The sequence below is a fragment of the Odocoileus virginianus genome, chromosome 26 (assembly GCF_023699985.2).
Source record: "Odocoileus virginianus isolate 20LAN1187 ecotype Illinois chromosome 26, Ovbor_1.2, whole genome shotgun sequence".
In the NCBI taxonomy this organism is placed as follows: Eukaryota; Metazoa; Chordata; class Mammalia; order Artiodactyla; family Cervidae; genus Odocoileus; species Odocoileus virginianus.
The window spans coordinates 41,071,632-41,085,886 of record NC_069699.1 but is presented as its reverse complement, the minus strand read 5'-3'; the positions used below and the strand labels follow the sequence as shown (position 1 = coordinate 41,085,886).

Sequence of the window (14,255 nt, the reverse complement as noted above, 5' to 3'; positions counted from 1 at the left end):
CCCCTGGAATTTCGGATCCAATAGGTCTGGGTTTTACATTTCTGTGAGTTTTTAGAAACGCATGCTGCTGACCCAGGGACCATACTCTGAGAATCATCACTCTGAGAAATGTAGAATTACTCAGCTCTACCACTTTTTTTTTTTTTTTAAACTAACTTCCAAGCTGTCAAAGTCCATAGCATGTTAGATCTGAGATGGAATTTGCTTTCATTTATTCAACCAGTATTTATCGGGCACCAACTATTTGTGAGGCACTGGACTAGGCAGTTGGGATAAGTGAAGAAACACTGACATGCTATCTATCCTCTCAGAGCTCAGAGCATAGTGGAGAAAAACTAAAACAAATAAACATGATTGCAAATTGTGGTAAGAACCACAGAGGAAAAGCAGAGCATGGATGGGGAGGGATTAGCAGGGGGAACTTAATTTATGTTGGTCTGATAAGTTAAATGTGAAACTCATTGCAGCTCTTCCCAATAAGATCAGGCTTTCCTATTCTTTGAATCTGGACTGCCCTTGTAAACCCACTTTGACCAACAGAATGTGGCAGAAGCGGTGTTATGCATGTTCTAGAACCAAGGCATCAGTAGGCCTTCAGCTTCCGTTGTCACCTTCTCGGAACCCATCCTATAAAGAAGTTGGGATAAAAGACTCTGTGGAGAGAAACCCACTGTCCCAGCTGAGCCCAGCCCCAAGCCAGCCTGCCAGCTGCCCACCAACACGGGGGTGAGCTCAGGTGAGACAAGCAGAGCAACCATTCGGCCGATCCATAGAATCATGAGAAATGATAAACACTTGGTTTTTGTTTTTTTAATTTAGTTGTGGCCTGTGGCATCTCCTTCCCTGACCAGGGATCAGAGTTGGGCCCCTGCATTGGAAACAGAAAGTCTTAGCCAGTGGTCCACCAGGGAAGTCCCAACACTTGTTTGAAGCCTCGAAGTTAGAGGTGCGTTGACATGAAGCAGCAGGGGACCATGCAAGGGCTCTGGGAGAAAGGTCATTTAGACTGAAGACTGAGTCGGATTTGGGCAGGAGAAGGGCAGAGAGCATTCCCAGCTGAGAAGGGTGGCGTCCTGGCTCAGAGCGGGCAGCTCTCGGCTTTCCCAAGAACTGAAGGGAGAGCCCCACAGGAGTGGGTAGATGAGGGGGGTAGTGGCTCCTGTGATGAGCTGTCCGCACACTTTCGCCTCCTCGAGACTGAAGCACTCAGTTCCCTGGCTCTTTGCTGGCAATGATGACTGACTGCATTCAGCTGATCCCTCTCTGGGAATTTACTTGGCTGAGGAGAGAGCTGCCTGGCCTAAGGTCATGACCCTCTGGGCCATTTTGCACCCAGTGACAAGTCTAAATGTGTATGTAGGGGCAGGACAGATGGGGGTATATAAAGACTGGCCCCTTGCCACAGCAATTTGAGACAACACCAAAATTTCTGGGGGAATCAGTGAGACCTTCGTTGTGACTGCATCACAGCTCCCTTTCTGCATCTGACCATTGCTGCTTCCCCCACTCGCCATCTGTATGTATGCCACGCACACACCCCCAACAAACTTCCTACTTGCCAACTCCATCCCAGAGTTGCCTTCCTGGGGAACCCAGAGCATAGATGGGAAGGACATCTGCGGGGACTATTTCAGTAACACAAGAGAAAGAAGAAGCTAGTGTACATTAATCATAGTGGCTTTGGGAATGGAGATAAGCAGACAAATTTGAGATGAAGAGGTAGAACTTGGAAAAGAGGTGGTTATTTGAGAAATGGGGAAACTGAAAGCAAAACAGGATTACTAATAGTGCCACAATGAGCCTTACTAAAGCCCAAGGCAAAAGGAGAAGTCAGTAATACTAATCTTGGCTTTATTTAAAATCTTGGTATTTTGTTCATCATGGGTCTTTTTGCACTAATTTTGATTTTTTTTAATGTTATTTTTCTTTGCTAAATTTTTTGACACCTTCTTAATTCTCGCACTAAAGACGTATATCTTAATTACCTCACTCTCATCTTAGTCCTGGGAAATGATTATTGGTTAAAGACAATAAGTTTTGCAATAATTTGTCATTCAGCAATAACTAGTGTGCCAGCTGTCAGGCCTTTGAGCATTTACTTAATCTCTCAAGGCCTCCGTTTCTTAACCTATGAAATAGGGATAGTATATTTCACATGGTTATTTTGAAAGTTAAATATTTCAGGCAAATATATTGAAACACATAGTGTTTTGATGTGTCCACACTTACTATCAATAGAATCTTAACAGAGATTCTAAGATACCAGAGAAATATTGATCACATTTTTCATAATACTGATGAGAATTTCCTGTTCTATTTCTGAAATGAGTTTTCTTATTTTCTCTAATTTTCAATAGCCTTGCCTGGAAACTCCCATGGACAGAGGAGCCTTGGAGGGTTATAGTCCATGGAGTCACAAAGTGTCAAACACAACTGACTGACCTACTGAGCTCTGCATATATACTTTCTTTTTTAGTAATCTGTATGAACCTAAGTCTAGAAATGTAAATATGAGGGATAATGTCCAGTTGCTTCAAAGCAACTGGTAATGTTTGCTGTTCCAAATGGGAAAAAGGTACTGTCTTGATTACCATGAACACTTACTGAGAAAATGTTAGGGCGCTGGGGCAAATCCATCATACACATTTTGTCATTTACTCTTCTGGGCCACCTACAAAGCAAGCATTTCCCAATTCCCCATTTTACAGGTGAGGAAACTGAGGAAAGGAAGCCCTTTGCCCAGTAGTACAGTTAAAAGGCATTCACCTCTACACCAGTGCTTTCAAGGGCTCTACAACATATGGATAATTTATAAGTGGAAGTGTTTCTCTCAGTTCCAGCTGTGCCTTTGATGGGGCAAATCACCTTTCCATTGCCCACAGCAAAAATCACATTTGAGTGTGTTCACCCCAAGTACTCCGAGTGTTTCATCCCTTAAGAGTTAGCCCTTTCAAAGATTTCTCTATTCATAATCTAATCGTAGGCTGGTGCTGAGTCAGCATGTTGAGTCTTACTGATATCCCCGCTTCTGCGTGAATAACAGCATGTGCTGAATAAGAGGTTTGGAGTTGCTTTAATTCCCTCCCTGTGGCTTTCACTTCAAGAATTGGCTTACTCTGCTGCTGTGGCCTGATATGCCGGTACAACACGCCAGCCTTCTTGGGTTGCAGAACTCCAATTTTTTCCGTACCTTCTGTTCTCTTTTGCCCTTGAACTTCAGATATCGACTTTTTGCTTTAATGCACCGTTATGTTGAGAAATTCAAGGTCAAAGAAAAACATTTCACAGGGCCTAACTCTGTAGGAATTAGAATCAAGTAGGGAATGGAAGGGATTTTGTGAGAGCCATATTTGTTCCCATGAGTCTGGATTACCTGGACATCACTGATTAATTCTGTGCAGAGCTAGAGCTTATCTTGAGGAGACTCAGAAACATCTGGGTTTTTTACTTAAAAAAAAAAAAAAAAAAACTAATGTTTAACATCCAGAAAGCATAGTATATATTTTTAATGTTTATATTTACTGAAGTAGGAAGTCTCCTGGGGGAAGAGATCAGTGTATTGGTGTAGGTAATTAAGCCCATATTAGGTTGCTAAGCACCTGTCATTAATCTTGTGTTCCCAAGTTTCAAGAAGTTTAAAATCAGATCCAATTGAAAATGAATGCCCCTCTAAAGAAGATATAAATATCCTAATCCAGGAAAACAAACCCTTGACCTTCTGGTTTATAGAAGTCCTTTAAAGTATTAGATTCCTAGGTACTATACTGTCTGCACAAAAGGGGGGAAAGGGATTACTTATTCATGCATATTTAGGATCAATTTAGCTTCAGCAGTTCATTCCACATTGTCAAGCGTGTATATCAAGCACTCTTCCCAAAAGGTCTGTGCCAGCTGGAGAATTCCCTGACCTAATATTCACAGAATCTTATACTTGCATGGTGTTTTTAAGGTCATCTCATCAAACACTTTCCTAGTGCAGAACTTCCTCCCTGACATTCCTGATAGATGGTTTGCAGATGCAGGCACGACTCAAGCACCATCTCCCCTATCAAGCTTCCCCTGAACTTGCTCAGAATTTACTGATACCCCCACTGAATCTCTGTAGCACTTTATACATCACAAATGCCATGATTATGGTGATCATAAAAATAGTTGCAACTTACAGGGCAGTTACTATGCATGAGGCACTAATATGATATGTATCTAATATGATAAAAATACTGCATGATAGGCAGCATAAAATAAGAAATGGGGTAAACTTGCTCTCCAGTAACTTGTCCAAGGTCACAAAGTTAGGAAATAGCAGAGATACATGAGGTATGAAGGATCTCAAGCCTATTTTCCCACTTCCCTCTTCATGTTTCCCCTCCCAGACAACAGTTAACATGTCATATTGGAATTACTCTGTACTCATATGTTTCCTCTCCATTGATAGCAAATTTCTTGATGAATAATGTGGTGTTACTTCCCTTCTGATCTCCAGTTCCTACCACTGTTCACTGCACAAAGTAGGGTCTCAGTAATAATTACTTGCTGAGTAGACCACTTCCCTGTACCTCTCTTTCCCCAAAGCCTCAAACCCTGAATCTCGATAACTTCCCCCTCTCTCTCTCGAATTACACTGATGTGGACTAATAATCAGGAAGCAAAGTATATCCTGGGCTTCCCTAGAGGTTCAGATGGTAAAGAATCTGCCTACACTGCGGGAGACCCAGGTTCGATCCCCTGGGGAAGGAAATGGCAACCCACTCCAGTCTTCTTGCCTGGAGAATTCCATGGACAGAGGAGCCTGGTGGGCTACAGTCCATGGGGTTGCAAAGAGCAGGACACGACTGAGCAACTAACATGCTTTCAAAGTATATGGTATGGAGCCAAGTTAAAATTCTTCAATCAAGTGATGTTGATGAGAACTCAGACTTGAAAGAGGTTCTATATGCAGAAAGGTATGACTGTGTAAACATGTATTTAGAACCAGTTTGCTTTTTATAAGATTGTTGGTAGAAATAGAATGCATTGTCAGTAAAAGTGGATAAATACAAGACCTCAGCCCAGCCAAGGAAGAGGTATAATGAAAACAGAGTCTATATATTTTTCATGATCTTGAGTCTGCAGGAGAGGGAAGGCACTTATGTGGAGCTTGGGAGCAATCCAAGCAGAAGATGTATGGAAAATACTTGGGGTTAGTAATAAAAGGGGAAAAAGATATGTCCATTAAGAACTTTGGGGCATGTCTTAAGTATCCTTGGCATCAACACCTCTGCATGAATATCCCTTCATGTGATTGCAAAGCAGGCAGAGCTGTCTTTCCTGTGTTGCTAACTATTGAGACAACCTGTTGCCTTGATTTTTCTCCAATCTGTTGGCCCTCAAAGGTGTTGAATCCACTCAAGGTAGGTGGCAAGGGGATTAAACATGCAGCCCAAATGGAAGCTACTCCTCTTTCACTGTGGGAAGTTTTTCCTCTGCTCTACTCTTTATCTCTCTCTTTTTCTAGCTCTTGACTTGTTCTAGCACCCATTACTTCAATGCCTTCCTCATTTGTCCATACCTTATTTTTTTTAAGCATTTTTTGTTTGGCTGTCCTGGGTCTTTGATGTTACATGGACTTTCTCTAGTTGCAGTGAGTAGGGGCTACTCTCAACTTGCAGTGCACGGACTTCTCATTGCAGTGGCTTCTCCTGATGCAGAGCGCAGGCTCTAGGGCACGCGGGCTCAGTAGTTGTACCACGTGGGCTATAGAGTGTGGGCTCAGTCGTGGTACACAGGCATAGCTGCCCCCAGCATGTTGGATCTTCCCAGAGCAGGGATCGAACCCGTGTGCCTTGGATTGCCAGGCAGACTCTCAACTACTGGACCAGCAGAAAAGTCCCTTGTCCTACCTTATTTGCCTTTCACAGCCCTCCTCTGCTGTGAATCCTTTACTGACTGCAGCAGCTCACACTGACCTGGTTTTGAACTGAATTATGCCCCCGCCCTGCAAATTAGTATGTTGAAGACCCTAGTCTCCGGTGCAACTGTATATGGAGATTGGACTTTTACAGAGATGTTTAAGGTTAAATGAGGTCATAAGGTTAAATTAAGTCCTAAGGATGTGGTCCTAATCCAATAGAACTGGTGCCCTTTTAAGAAGAGGAAGAGACACCAGGAGTGCAGGGCCCAGGGGAAAGACCATGTGAAAACAGGGAGAGAAGGTGGCCGTCACCAGCCCAAGAGAGATGTTAGGAGAATCGTATCCTGCCAACACCCTAATCTTGGACTTCCAGCCTCCAAAACTGAGAAAATTAATTTCTGTTGTTTAAGCTATCTAGTCATTAATATTTTGTTATGGCTATCCGAGTTGATGACAACACATGTAGAGTTTTTTGCCTTCTACCTGGCCTGCCTCTATGGCAGCTTATATCACCTGTTCTTGGTCATTATGTCAGATTTAAGTCTATTCTGCTTAATGCTCCCTTATTCCTAAATTACTTCATTAATATGTGTCTTATTTTCCAAAGCACAGCATTAACTTGCAGGGGGGAATATGAGGTTATACATGCCTCTTTTATTCTAAAATGCCTGAGCACTCAATCAAAATTGCTTAAATAAATGACAATAAAACTACTTCTGCTGGTTACCAGTTTTGTAACCTTGGATAAATCACTTCTCAGTTTTCACAACTGTAAAAAGGGAATAAATTCTATCTCCTAATTAAAGTTAACTTGAGATTGTAGTAAAGACAAAATGAGATTAAATTGTTTGACATATAGTAAGTGTTCCATGAAAAGAACTATTATTGTTATTTTGTTCTAAAGCTACATGTAAGAAAAGGAAAATGATATCATCCAGCAGGCACAGAATCACTACAGATTTCATAAAAGAAATACATGTCTCCCACCTTTCACTTTTTCTTGTTTTGAGATGAACCAGACCAATTTTTACTGGTTGGAAGAGATAAATAATGGAACCCAGGTTCCCACTTTCCCCCATGGCACTCCAGAATGGAATGCTTTTTGCCTCAGTAATGTTTTCCAGCCCTATTAGCTGTTATGTTTCAACTTAAATGGCAATTTGATGCAGCTAAAGCATCAGCTACAATATACTCTATTTACTGAGCACGTTAAATATAAGAATGAATAAAAGTTCAAATGGATTTACTAATACTTGATGTGAAAATCCTGGTTTTTTGCTTTAACTTTTTAAAAATTCTATCATTCCAAACACAATTCTGAACAGATTGCACAGAAAGAAAACTTAACTGTACTAACATCTTATTAGAAAACTTCTGATTACCCACATGCAGATGGGGATGTAATCTGTTAGGGGTTTCAGTCTTTGCGATGATACATTTCCCCCACCCCATTGAAACAAGTCAGAGGAATTATCCTGCAATTGTACAATTTGCAAACATTGATGAATCTGGCATGTTAGCTGATTTTTATGAAGACTCTGTTGTGAAAATCATCCTTTAATTTAGAATCTTCTCAAAGGATTCTTTCTATGGTTGGCTCAGGAGTCTTTCCAATGCCAAAGACTTCCCACTCCCCAAAATCTCACTGCCTCTTCCAAAGTCAAAAGTTTGATCTATACTAATTGAACTTGGCATAGGCAGTTTAAAAATGAGTCTTATAAAATATTACAGCCTCAATATACTGCAGACTCAATACAATAGACTCAAGCCATGTTTTCTCAGATCCTTGCATTTGATAGAGCTACGTCTGAAACCTCACAGCCAAGAACCTTGGTGAGTAGCTTGTACATCTTTAGTGGTCTGTTACCATAGCTCTTGCTAAATGGATGCGTGAACTGATCTGTTGAGCTGCCCAGGGACTTTGGTGATTTGATTCTTGGTGAGAAATTTCTAGGGTAACATCCATTTCACTTTTTAAAAGCCTTCTCAAAAAGTCCCTTGCAGGAAACCAAAAATGAAAAAAAGAAACTAAAAAGAATCAAATGTTCTAGTGACATTAAATACAAAACTGGGGAAAAAAAAAGAAAATTAAAAAGGATACAGAGGGAATAGTAAAACATTCTACCTCAATATTTTGGTTTATAGAGTTCCTTTTCATCCTTTCTTTTTCAAAGTATAAATGGTACATACTCATTGTATGTGTGAATAATAATACAAGTGTGTATCAAACAGCAAATAAAAATATCCTCACCTTTCCCCCTGACATCTCAGTCTCTAAATAAAACTAACAATTAATATGTTAGTGTATGTATTTTTAGATTCTTCTACCTACACAAAGGCAAATTCTTTATCTTAATGGATACCATGCATACCATATCCTACCCTATGTTTTTTAATCCAAAAAATGTTATGGGTATTTTTTCTTGACTATTAAATATAGGTATAAATAAATCTTCCTATTAATTCTGCATGTTAATTGCTGAACCATAATTTAACTTATTTCCTGTCAGTATTTATGTTAGTACTACTTCTCACTGCATCAAACAATGGCATAATATCTGTATGATTGCTGTACAAAGACACTGCATACTTACTAATACTTCTCTAGGTTAAATTCCTAATGTGAAATTACTAGACCAAAAGCAATACTCATTGGTATTTTGATAGGTTCTGCCAAGTTATTCTTTAAAGGATTGCAAAGTTTGAACTCGAGGAGAATGTATGCCGTTTTCATGCTTACTTCCTCAATCCTTCAACAACTTTGAGCACTGTAGACAGTTTTCAGTTTTTACAAAGTTATTATTTCCACATTTGTGTTTGCAAACTCTTATATAAAGAAAATAGTAAAATGAAGGGCCTGGCCGTTGTTTTTAAACTATGTGACAAAGGGCTTTAGAGCTTGGTTTCTTTAAGTTAATTCAAGGCAATAAAATCTTCAAAGAGAACAAAAGTTTATATTCTTTTCCTCGGTTTTATCCTCTCTCAATTATTTGAGAACTAGGAAGGAATTCCTATTTTCTATGTTAACTGAAGCTTCCACCCTGAGTTCCTGGACTGCCAATCTCAGAAGAATTTCTGATGACAAAATGACATCTCTTTTCTTTGACAAGGAGCATATTGAAATACTATCACTTGCCTACGCTTTCCTGACATACTAGAGTTGATTTATGCTGGAATGACATAGAGGATGAAATACTTTAGTGTATTCCCATACTCCAACCGTTTCTTAGCCACAGAGCTTTGCAGTGGAAGCTCCAAGAGGCTGTTTAGATTCCCCCAGTGTCACTCTGAGTTGGACTATAAAGAAAGCTGAGCACCAAAGAATTGATGCTTTTGAACTGTGGTATTGGAGAAGACTCTTAAGAGTCCCTTGGACTACAAGGAGATCCAACCAGTCCATCCTAAAGGAAATCAGCCCTGGATATTCATTTGAAGGGCTGGTGTTGAAGCTGAAACTCAAATACTTGGCCTGATATGAAGAACTGACTCATTGGAAAAGACCGTGATGCTGGGAAAGATTGAAGGCAGGAGGAGAAGGGGACGACAGAGGATGAGACGGTTGAATGGCATCACAAACTCAATGGACATGAGTTTGAGCGAGCTCTGGGAGTTGGTGATGGACAGGGAGGCCTGGCGCCCTGCAGTCCATGGGGCCGCAAAGAGTCGCACACGACTGAGCAACTGAACTGGACTGAGTGTCACTCCAGTGAGCTACCTGAAAAAGGGAGAGTGTTGGTCACTCAGCCATGTCGACTCTTTGCAATCCCATGGACTGCAGCCCACCAGGCTCCTCTGTCCACTGAGTTCTCCAGGCAAGAATACTAGAGTGGGTTGCCATGCCCTTGCTAGCCTGTGTATTTCAGCACCTGGACAGCTCTCTGGGCACCACCTCTAGAGGGAGATGTTGGTAAGCATCTTGTTGAGCCCTCTAGTGGTAGCTTTGGTTGTTGCATAACTGGTTCGTTGGTGGTGTGTTTTTTTTGTTTTTGTTTTTTAATTTAAATTTATTTATTTAAATTGGAGGCTAATTACTTTACAATATTGTGGGGTTTGCCATACATCGACATGAATCAGTCGCGGGTGTACCTGTGTCCCCTCATCCTGAATCCCGCTCCCACCTCCCTCTCCACCCCCTCCCTCTGGGTTGTCCCAGAGCACCAGCTTTGAGCGCCCTGCCTCATGCGTCAAACTTGCACTGGTCATCTCTTTTACATACAGTAATATACATGTTCCAGTGCTTTCCTATCAAATCGCCCCACCCTCGCCTTCTCCCGTGTAGTCCAAAAGTCTGTTCTTTACATCTGTGTCTCTTTCGTTGTCTTGCGTATAGGGTAATCGCTACCATCTTTCTAAATTTCATATATTTGTGTTGATATACTATATTGGTATTTCTCTTTCTGACTTACTTCACTCTGTATAATAGGCTCCAGTTTCAACCACCTTGTACTGAGTCCACCATGTATTGAAGTATAGTTGATTCTGAGTCCACCATGTATTGAAGTATAGTTGATTAGTGATGTTGTGTTAGTTTCTGGTGTTCAGCAAAGTGACTCAGTTATACGTATACATGTACTCCCCATCCCAGTCCCCCCTCCCACCTCCCTCTCCACCCGATCCCTCTGGGTCTTCCCAGTGCACCAGGCCCGAGCACTTGTCTCATGCACCCAACCTAGGCTGGTGATCTGTTTCACCCTAGATAATAACATGTTTCAATGCTGTTCTCCTGAAACATCCCACCCTCGCTTTCTCCCAGAGTCCACAAGTCTGTTCCATACATCTGAGTCTCTTTTTCTGTTTTGCATATAGGGTTATCGTTACCATCTTTCTAAAGTCCATATATATGTGTTAGTATACTGTAATGGTCTTTATCTTTCTGGCTTACTTCGCTCTGTATAATGGGCTCCAGTTTCATCCATCTCATTAGAACTGATTCAAATGAATTCTTTTTAATGGCTGAGTAATATTCCATGGTGTATATGTACCACAGCTTCCTCATCCATTCGTCTGCTGATGGGCATCTGGGTTGCTTCCATGTCCTGGCTATTATAAACAGTGCTGCGATGAACATTGGGGTGCATGTGTCTCTTTCAGATCTGGTTTCCTTGGTGTGTATGCCCAGAAGTGGGATTGCTGGGTCATACGGCAGTTCTATTTCCAGCTTTTTAAGAAATCTCCATACTGTTTTCCATAGTGGCTGTACTAATTTGCATTCCCACCAACAGTGTAAGAGGGTTCCCTTTTCTCCACACCCTCTCCAGCATTTATTGCTTGTAGACTTTTGGATAGCAGCCATCCTGACTGGCGTATAATGGTACCTCATTGTGGTTTTGATTTGCATTTCTCTGATAATGAGTGATGTTGAGCATCTTTTCATGTGTTTGTTAGCCATCTGTATGTCTTCCTTGGAGAAATGTCTGTTGAGTAAAAATATGGAACGCTTCACGAATTTGCGTGTCATCCTTGCGCAGGGGCCATGCTAATCTTCTCTGTATCGTTCCAATTTTAGTATATGTGCTGCCGAAGCGAGCACTGAAGTATAGTTGATTAGTGATGTTGTGTTAGTTTCTGGTGTTCAACAAAGTGATTCAGTTATACGTATACATGTGTTTATTATTTTTCCTAATTCTTTTCCCATTTAGACTATTACAGAACATTGAGCAGAGTTCCCTGCTCAATAGGAGCAACAAAGTAGGAGCTTGTTGGTTACCTATTTTAAATACAGCAGTGTGTATATGTCCATCCCAAATTCCCAATCTATTCCCCACCCCACAGCCCTCCCCCCAGTAACCATAAGTTTATTCTCTAAGTCTGAGTATGTTTCTGTTTTGTAAATAAGTTCATTTGCGTTGTTTTTTATATTCCACATTTAAGTGATATCATATGGTATTTGTCTTTCTCTTTCTGACTTAGTACCAGGTCCAACCACGTTGCTGCAAATGGCATTATTTCATTCTTTTTAATGACTGAGTAATATTCTATTGTATGTACGCACCACATCTTCTTTATTCATTCCTCTGTCGGTGAACATTTAAATTGCTTCTAAGACTTGACTATTGTAACAACACTGCAGTGAACACTGGAGTAGAAAAATCCTTTCAAACCATGTTTTCCTCTAGATATGTGCCCAGGAATGGGGTTGCTGGATCATATAAGCTCAAATTTTAGTTTCTTAAGGAAACTCCACACTATTCATAGTGGGTGTACCAATTTACATTTCCACCAAATGTGGAAAAGGATTCCCTTTTTTCCATACTCTCCAGTATTTGCTATTTGTAGACTTTTTGATGATGACCATTCTGACCTGTGTAAGGTGGTACCTCACTGTAGTTTTGATTTGCATTTCTCTAATAATTAGCAATGTTGAGCATCTTGCAGATATTGAAAAATCCTTGCATGCCTGGGGTAAATCGCAATTGGGCATGGTGTATCTATTGTTGGATTCAGTTTGCTATTATTTTATTGAAGGTTTTTGCATCTAAGTTTATCAGTGATACTGGCCTGTAATTTCCTTTTTGTGCAGTATCTTTGTCTGATTTTGGTATCAAGGTGATGTTGGCCTCGTAAAATGACCTTGGGAGTGTTTCTTCCTCTGTAATTTTTTGAAAGAGCTTCAGAAGGATAGGTGTTAACTCTTTTCTAAATGTTTGATAGAATTCATCTGTGAAGCCATCTGCTCCTGGACTTATTCCAACGAGTATTCCCAAGAACTACCACTGCCAGCGTCCTTGTCCCTGCAATGAGCCACAGCCGCCCCCTGCCTCCACAGGAGACCCTCTGATACAAGCAGGTAAGTCTGATCCAATCTCTTCTCAGGTGACTGCTTTCTTCCCCTGGGTCCTGATGCGCACAAGACCTTGTCCGCACCCCACAAGAGTGGAGTTTCTGGCTCCCCCAGACCTGTGGAATTCCTGCGATCAAATCCCACTGGCCTTCAAAGCCAGATTCACTGGGGGCTTCTCCACTCGTTACCAGATCCTTAGGCTCTGGGCAGCCTGATGTGGGGCTCAGAATTTCCATTCCTATTGGAGAATGTCTGTGGTAAAAGTATTTTCCAGTTTGTGGGCAGCCCACCTGGCATGTATGGTATTTGATTTTATTGCAGTTGTGCCCTTCGTACTATCTGGTGGCTTCTTTGGCTGTGGAGTATCTTTTGTGGTAGGCTCCAGTGTTTCCTTTCTGATGGTGCTGTTGTTGATGGTTGTTCAGCAGTTAGTTGTGATTTTGGTGTTTCCATAAGAAAAGATGAGTTCATGTCTTACTATTGTGCCATCTTGTCTCTGCACAACTGTTTCTTAATTACTCTGGTAATAACAAAGACCCAAACATCTTAAGATTATAACAAATAAATTTGCAAGTTTTCATTACCCTCTCCTCCTCAGAGGTAAGCACTAATAATAAATGCACACACACACACACACACACACATACACAGTTACCAAACTCTAGCTTTTTGAACAGATTCATTGTACAGCCATTTGCTTTTATTTTCAGCTAATAAAATTTCCAGGATTCTTTTTATCTGAGCACACATATCTTCTCATATTCCTGGAAGACAGGAGTGGTTGAAAGTGTGTGTCCTGGCAAAGAATTAATTTTGGATACTAACTCTGCCATTGCCTAATTGTTTGACCTTGGCCAAATCACTTAACATCTGTGTGCATTAGTTCACTCATCTGTGAAGTGGAGGTAAAAAAGTTTGTATCTCAGAGGAGTTATAGAGGAAAAAATGATAAAATATAGGTAAGCATTCAACAACTCTCAACTGCTTTTAGTATTATTACTATTAATTACTCATTAACTGCTAACAGAATTACAGAGTGTGGCTGTATCATAAATTATGTAATGGCTCCCTTATTGATGAACATTTCTCTTGTTTTGTAGTTTTCCTGTATTGCAAACAATGCTGTAATGAACACTCTAGTATATATGTCTCCATGCCTGTGTGTAAGCAATTCTTTAAGATCTGTTTCCAGTAGGAGAGTGAAAACTTTTCAGTTAACATCCGAAGTTTCCTAGAATACACATAATTGGTTGGTTTGCACAGTGATGTTGACAGAGAGATTAAGAAACCATCTCCCTGAGATTTATACAAGTCAGTGTAGACCTAAGTGCTAGGAAGAAAAAACAAGCCAGTGAGAGCACACAGAAGGGAGACTGGGGGAATAACAGGGGGGCATCCTACTTTAGTTGGGTAATTAATAAAGACTCCTCTATGGGGATGAAATTAGCAAAGGGAATTAGCTAATTAGCCTAAATGAAATAAATGACTAACAGCAAATGATTTACAAGTATGTGTGAACAAAAAACAGTCCTGACTTTCTGGTTCTTTTCTTACTTCTTCCAGTGAAAGCAAACACTGTATCCA

The 14,255-nt window shown here is 40.7% G+C and overlaps 1 protein-coding gene and 1 non-coding gene across 2 annotated transcripts in view; one reads left to right on the top strand and one right to left on the bottom strand.

The window, feature by feature from the left end:
• Window positions 1-635: 635 nt before the first annotated feature.
• CCDC66 (coiled-coil domain containing 66) overlaps window positions 636-14,255 on the top strand; it is a 127,845-nt gene continuing 114,225 nt past the window's right edge. Inside the window, exons 1-2 of the mRNA XM_020887459.2 lie at window positions 636-736; window positions 12,542-12,677. The gene's annotated coding sequence lies outside the window, so the exon portion shown is untranslated. The remainder of the gene's footprint in view (window positions 737-12,541; window positions 12,678-14,255) is intronic.
• Window positions 11,314-11,420, bottom strand: LOC139031335 (U6 spliceosomal RNA). Its single transcript, XR_011483809.1, has one exon. It is a non-coding gene; the product is annotated as a U6 spliceosomal RNA (small nuclear RNA).